The following is a 6,818-nucleotide window of genomic DNA, read 5'->3' as shown; positions in this document are numbered from 1 at the left end:
TTATCCATTTTAGGTTTTATTTGCTTATTGCACTTGAGTGTGACAGATTTAATAATTTAAATATATATAAAAAAAATTGCTGATATTGTATAAACTAAGCTATTTTAGTATTGTAGTTTCTGATTATGTGTGTTTTATTTTAACTGTACGTTTCTAAAAAGATCTTGTCGCAGAGTAAAATTTGTTGTATAATATATTATAAAATATTCCAAAAAATAAGGAAATAAGGAAGGTATGTTATAATTGTTCCTTCATCACGGGGGATGGTTTAGTGCTTTGACGGAAGAAAAATCAAGACAACACTGATATATAAGTAAAGTAACTCACAAATCAATGAATAATACAACACCACAGTAACCTCTGAATGCTAATAAAACATTGTATAAATTCTATATAACCACATTATTTTATATATATTTATAATATAAATGTTCTCAGATATAATCCAATTCATTTTTCAATAATAACTTTATTGTATTTGTACCTTGCAATTTATTTTTCCGAATTTCTAAATTATGTATTTTGTAGAAGAACATTTTTTTTTACTTTTATTTATTAATTTATTTCTAATTTTAGTCTCTTACGAATAATAAAATATAATAATTTGTCCTGAAAATTATACCTTAATAGATATACCATTCATCTCATTGTGCGATATTGAGTAATCAAGTTAAGTACTTAAATTTTATGTTTCTATGTATCTATGTTAATAAACAATATTATAGTGGAATATATAAATAAATGTCTATACAAATAGTTGATTTAGTATAAAATGATGTACAACGAAAATCCGGAAATAGCGATGTTATTTTTAAACAAGTCCGATCTTTTGATTTATTTGTAACGATGTTATGAGTCTTGGTTTTCTTTTAAAATTCTGAGTTACGGTAATCAATTTAACTAAATATTTTCTCTTTTTACTCTGTTTTTTGTTATGTTGAAGTCGTAGAACCCTTTATTTCTTCTTGGTTTATTCAATTTTCTAAAAGAAAATCTTCCCTAATCTCTTTTTGGGGTTGACACAGTTCTTCTGAACCTGTACTTCAGAGGGGATGAAGAGGAAATATTTAACTCAATTTTTAAAACAGATTTATTATGAGGATACTGATAAGGGTGGAGAATATATTTTTATCAAAAGTAGTTATTAATTTAAACTTAGCGATTATTTGGATTGGCAATTTCTGTTTATTCATTTATTTAATATCAGATTGGCCTGGTGGGCCTTACATGGTTAATGTAAGGGATACATTTTTTTTTTTAAGAATTTATTATGGGGGTCTCATACAAAAGACACCCCTAACTATATACAATGGTATACATAAAAGAAATAGATAAAATGAAGAGATTACAATAATAATTCTAAATAAAAGATAAAGTTAATAACAGAAACAATGATTTTATGGCATTAACAAAATAAATAATTGGATTGGCTAGTACAAGTTTTAAATTAAATTAGTTTAAAAATAATAATAAAACACTAGACAATGTATTTACAATAAATTTTTTGATGTTAATAACTTCCTATTTGAATATGTTTTATTTTAAATTATCATATGTTGCACAACGTTTCGAGACTATTGTCCCATATTCATGGACTTTAATAACCTACAAACTATAATAATTCACTATAACAACAATCCTCACCCATTTGTATTTATGATTCATAAAATCACTTGCTGTTTTTTTGACGGAGACTGATATTCAAAATCACTATTAACGAGCCCCAAACAGTTTTTCTAACAAAGAAGCTTTAGTATCCCAATAGGGGATGAAACCACCATATGGCAAAATGTCTAGCTCATTTATTGAAAAATATTACAATATTTTATGGAAAGTTTCAAAATGAAATATTAATATTTTGTTTCAATATTTTATATTGATTTCGATATTCGACATTCTCATTAATATCGATATTACAGTTTAGTAACGGTATTCATTTAATATTTATTCGAAATATCGATATTTCGTTTAAAAAGGCTAGAAAATTGAAAATAATTTTTGTTCAGGTTATTTCATCTAGTTTTCGATATTCCACACTCATATCAATATTGATGTAACTATATATTCATATAGTTCTCAATAGAGGATGAAACCACCATATTGGAATAATGTGTAGCCCATTTATTAAAAAATTGGTCCTCCGGACATGATTGTAACTGATCTACACATACAAATATTGTTTATGTGTGTAAAAAAAAAAATATAGGAGATGAATTGGCCATGATATAGCACAGCATGATGAAGCCAGAAATAGCTGTGAAAAAAATGACGAGGAAGATACAATTAAGTTTAATACACGTTTATAATGATCATTTTCTCAGTTTTCTTTTAGTAAATATTGAAGTCAACTGTATCTTAAAATGTAATAAGCGATAGAATTATTGAGAATTATATATATCCCCTAACTCGACACATACAAATCCTGATTTGAAACGCTATATCAGACCGTAGCTGGAGAAAGAGGCTTGTGGCAGTTTTCGAAATTAGATGGGTAATGGGTTATACCTCAACTCAGATGATAAGCTTGATCGTGAGGTCTGTTGTTGACCTGTTGCAACTGAACCACTAGAGATAATCCCTATGCTTCAACTCTACATGCAATATCTGTTCTATAATACAATACTATAATTTTGTTGCGTTATAATTATAATTCCCATGCAGAAAAGATTTTTTTTTGTTATTTTCTAAATAGTCTTTTTGATCTTCGAGATGTTTTAATGCAATTATGCTTCATTGTTATATATTAACAAATTTTAGAATTAAACTTTATTGTTAAAGTTATATAAATTTAATCATTAACTTTAGTATAGTTAAATTTATTGATCGGTGAATTCTACTAATTAACAAGATTTATATATATATATAATTCTTAAAAAAAAAATAACTTTATGGGCAATTTTTTTTATAAAGTGGAAATATTAATTGTAAGTAGTGTGGTCTGGGATTCACTAAAACCACCTTCTTTTACAACATCTGAGCTGCCCCAACAACTTCCTCTTCATTTAAAGTCTCGGTAGTGGGACATCCCATAGATTAGTCTCCCAATTTTAGTGTTTTAGTTTATTTACAATCTGTAATTTACTTCGTTACGAGGTCATAAGTCTTCAATCTTTTTTAGAAGTCTTATTTGATGGTTAGCTTCCTCACCCGAACGAAGCATTTGAGGACTAGAGAATTCAAACTCACGGAATTCTCCAGTCATGATTTTTAACATATTTTCTTATTTAACGTGATCAACTCATAATTTCATAACAATAATGAAGAATATTGTATCCTAGTTTATTTAATATAACATATAATAAATTGTTTATGTTTTATCATAGAATTATTCATTGAAAGAATCAATAGACTTTTCACTGCCAATCATATAAAATATAAAATTTTGTTAAATATACAATGTTGTATACGCTCCCAGAATATTGTCTCTTTATCTGAGAATATTTTTTTCTATTTTGAATTGATACAATTAATTTCCACTAATATGGATCCATCCATAATTGTGGAAAAATCAATACAGAAACTTATTAATATGGCTTAGCTCATTGAATTTTTAAAATGTATTTTCTGTCATATTTCTGATAAATTTAAGTATTTAACCGTAATGGTTACTTGCGAACCCTCAGTTTTCGGTGTGTGTCTGCCGTAATTGTCTCAAATTTAAAATACCTTGCCGTTAGTCGAAACTATAGACTAGATCTCAGACTTTTTCCTCTGCCATTTTTAATAGAACATCCTTTTGGCTGTGAGAACCATTTGTGGTTTATATTAGGATAGGCTATATATTTTTAATAAACAGATTAAAGGGAGCCGGAGGTTTTTATTATTTATCTTTATTACAAAACCGCAAAGCGGGATTTGATTAGTCCAGAATACAGTCTGCGTCTTGGGCTATAATGTAAAACAATCAGAAGTACAATTTAGCCACACTAACAACCAACAATCAATAAGCTGACGGAAAGTTTCAAATAGATTTGCCTCTAAGAGGCATTGAAAAACCGACAGTAAAATAATAAAGTAGAAAATTAATAACAAACAAAAATCAGTTCCAAATAAATATAAAAAAAGAAAAAAGAATAGATTTATGAATAACCCATTCACCGAAAATCAGACGGAACGGATGGTTTCAAGATTGAAAATTGAAAAAAAAAAAAACAATTTAACAAATACTTTTTAAAAATTGTATGTAGAATATAGTGTTTTAGAGAATATTGTGAAAACTTGTTTAATAATTAGTTTATTAGGTTTATAAATTTTTATAGCAAAATAAAAATAAAAGTATATTGTCCGAAATTTTTGCTGACCAAAGGCAGTAGTATAATTGGGATTTAGTGTTCCAGGGTTATATTGGGTTCCCTTAATTGGGTAAAAATCACCTCCTTGAAAAACCGTTGGTTTAGTAACAGTACTTCTTATATATATATATATTCTCTTCGAGTTCTCTCTAACAACTCCTTTTCGTCTCTAACATTAATTTCACAAATTAATTAAAATCCTATACCTGATAAAACTTCGTGAACGTGGACCATCTTGCAACAGGGTTTTAAGACAATGACAATATTGTTAGTCATTTATATTCATTGGCAGCGGAACAATTTCGCATCGCTTTACTCTATACAGTCCGTACCCTTTAATCACGGTCTTGATAATGTCGAAACTCTCCCCCTTTTTAATATGTATGCAAAACAAGTAACTCAAAGGTGTTTCAAGACCTGAATATTCGGATATTACTTCTTTAGGCCAACAGAAGGGAAAAAAACCAATTCTTTTGAACGTTTACTTCCGAAGTACCAACTCATTAAATTCTTTGGCTGCCTACAATTACCCTCGCATTTAGTGTGAAACTCTGACACGTGCCGGGGTCAAAGATGCTCAATATTTATAATTTTAAATGTGATCAAGGCTTTATTTTATTTATTGAGCAATAGTACTTTTTATTTAATATATTCCTATAATTCTATGATCCAATTATAAAAATTCCCTATCTAACTTATGTCATTCTGTTTGCCGTTGAAGGAAATTTAATTAAAACTGAGCCTAAAGAATATTAAAATCTCTTTATGAACAGTAGGGCCTTCACAATCATGAATGAGAATAATAGAACGTTTGAAATTCGAAGCGGGGTCAAACGAAGTTGTCCAATATCCCCAATCTATCTCAGGACCCCCCCCCCCCAACCTTATCCCGGACAATACTCCTATCTTATTCCATAGATCAATCAAACATCTTGGTCTGACTTTTGATCTAACTTTATCCTAGAATCTACACATTGCCCAAATTTCCTGTCTAACCATAGCTACACTAAACCAATTCAATCCGTTATCTCCTTCCACTTAAAACCTGGCAACTCTTAGTTTCCTCTCTTGTCTTCCCCCATTTTGACTATGGCTCCCTGGTATAAGGTGGAATCTCGGGTAATCTCGAATCTAAACTTAAATGTCTTATGAATTTCGCAGTATAACAGTTCACCAGAGAGACGCATATAACTCAGCATTACGCCAAGCTGCTGTGGTTCTATCCATCCTTCCGATGCCAGTGTTTCCTAGCTTCCTTTCTGTTCCAAGTAATTAGTACTCAAAGCCCCCCCCCCTATAACCTAGAAAATATGCAATACAAATTCTCAGTCCAATCCCATACTACCAAGTCCTGTTTATCTGACAAATACCCTCCACCTCACCGAACTGCTGCGTTTAATAAATCATTTTTTACCTGAGCTGTATATCTCTGGAACGCCGATCCCCGCAAACACACGTCATGTACCAACCCTTCCCTCGTTTAAAACCCTTCTATTTAACTACATTTTACTTCACCAAACTAATCCAATATTATAATATTACAGATATTTTGTGACTACCTTTTTCTTTTGTTTTTTATGTACTTAGTTAGTATTTAATTAATTTATTTTTTTATTTTCTGTATTTAAAATTATATACAATTTTAATATGCGTTATAATTAACTGTGGCCACACTGTTTTTTTGGCCAATATGTGTAATCGTAAAATTAAAATTACCATTTTAATTGTTCTAAAGGGATCTAGTGTAGAGAAAGTGCCCATTTGTAGCACTGTAATAACGTTTTTATATTAGTTGATCTCGAGGTCATCTTCTTTTCAGGCGCTTCGGAGGATTGTCAGGAATGGGTGAGGAAGTAACGTTAGAAACTAGTTGGTTTGGGTGGTTAGGGAGTTTATAATGGAAGGAATGATAACTGTTTAAGATCTTTATGTATGATTTTATTTGTAAAAGTAATGAGAATTGAGGATTTTAAGGATTTTGGATTGTAATGATACGAGAGGAATTCGAACAATCTAGAATTAAAGTTAAAAGTCTACCTAAAGAAGCAAATCAACTGAAATGAAGGTGGGCCAGACATGTTGTGAGACTTAATACGAGAGGATGGTCCGAAATTCCTACAGAGTGGATACCGGGAACCAAAGTAAGGATGAAGAGCAATTACGATGTGAGATAGTTCAGAGAGTGGGAGACTGGCTCGGAACAGGGATCTATGGGATAAAGCAATAAAGAACCTAAACCTATAGTACATTGTCATTTATAGTTGACTGTTTAAACAATTAACTAAAATAATTTATTAAATAAATCAATTTTATATCCAAATCCGTCTCAACACTTTATTTATTCATTAGTCCAACGTTTCGGCCTTTCTAGCCATCTTCAGGGACATCTTCAATACAAAAATCCTTCTCACATTAATTTATAATTTCTATTTGGAGGCTATTCTGCCCAGGTCATTTTCTTTATTTAAAGTTCAAAACCTCTTTATTTAAAATTTAAAAACATTAACATTTATTTTTTCTATAAGA

At 29.9% G+C, this 6,818-nt stretch overlaps 1 protein-coding gene across 8 annotated transcripts in view; it reads right to left on the bottom strand.

The window, feature by feature from the left end:
- The window catches only part of Ih (hyperpolarization activated cyclic nucleotide gated potassium channel Ih), a 734,518-nt gene that overhangs the window by 356,438 nt on the left and 371,262 nt on the right, over positions 1–6,818 (bottom strand). The window lies entirely within an intron of this gene.

The sequence above is a fragment of the Halyomorpha halys genome, unplaced genomic scaffold, assembly GCF_000696795.3.
Source record: "Halyomorpha halys isolate HHAL.00 unplaced genomic scaffold, Hhal_1.1 Scaffold124.1, whole genome shotgun sequence".
Classification (NCBI taxonomy): Eukaryota; Metazoa; Arthropoda; class Insecta; order Hemiptera; family Pentatomidae; genus Halyomorpha; species Halyomorpha halys.
This window is presented reverse-complemented; position numbering and strand designations above follow the sequence as displayed.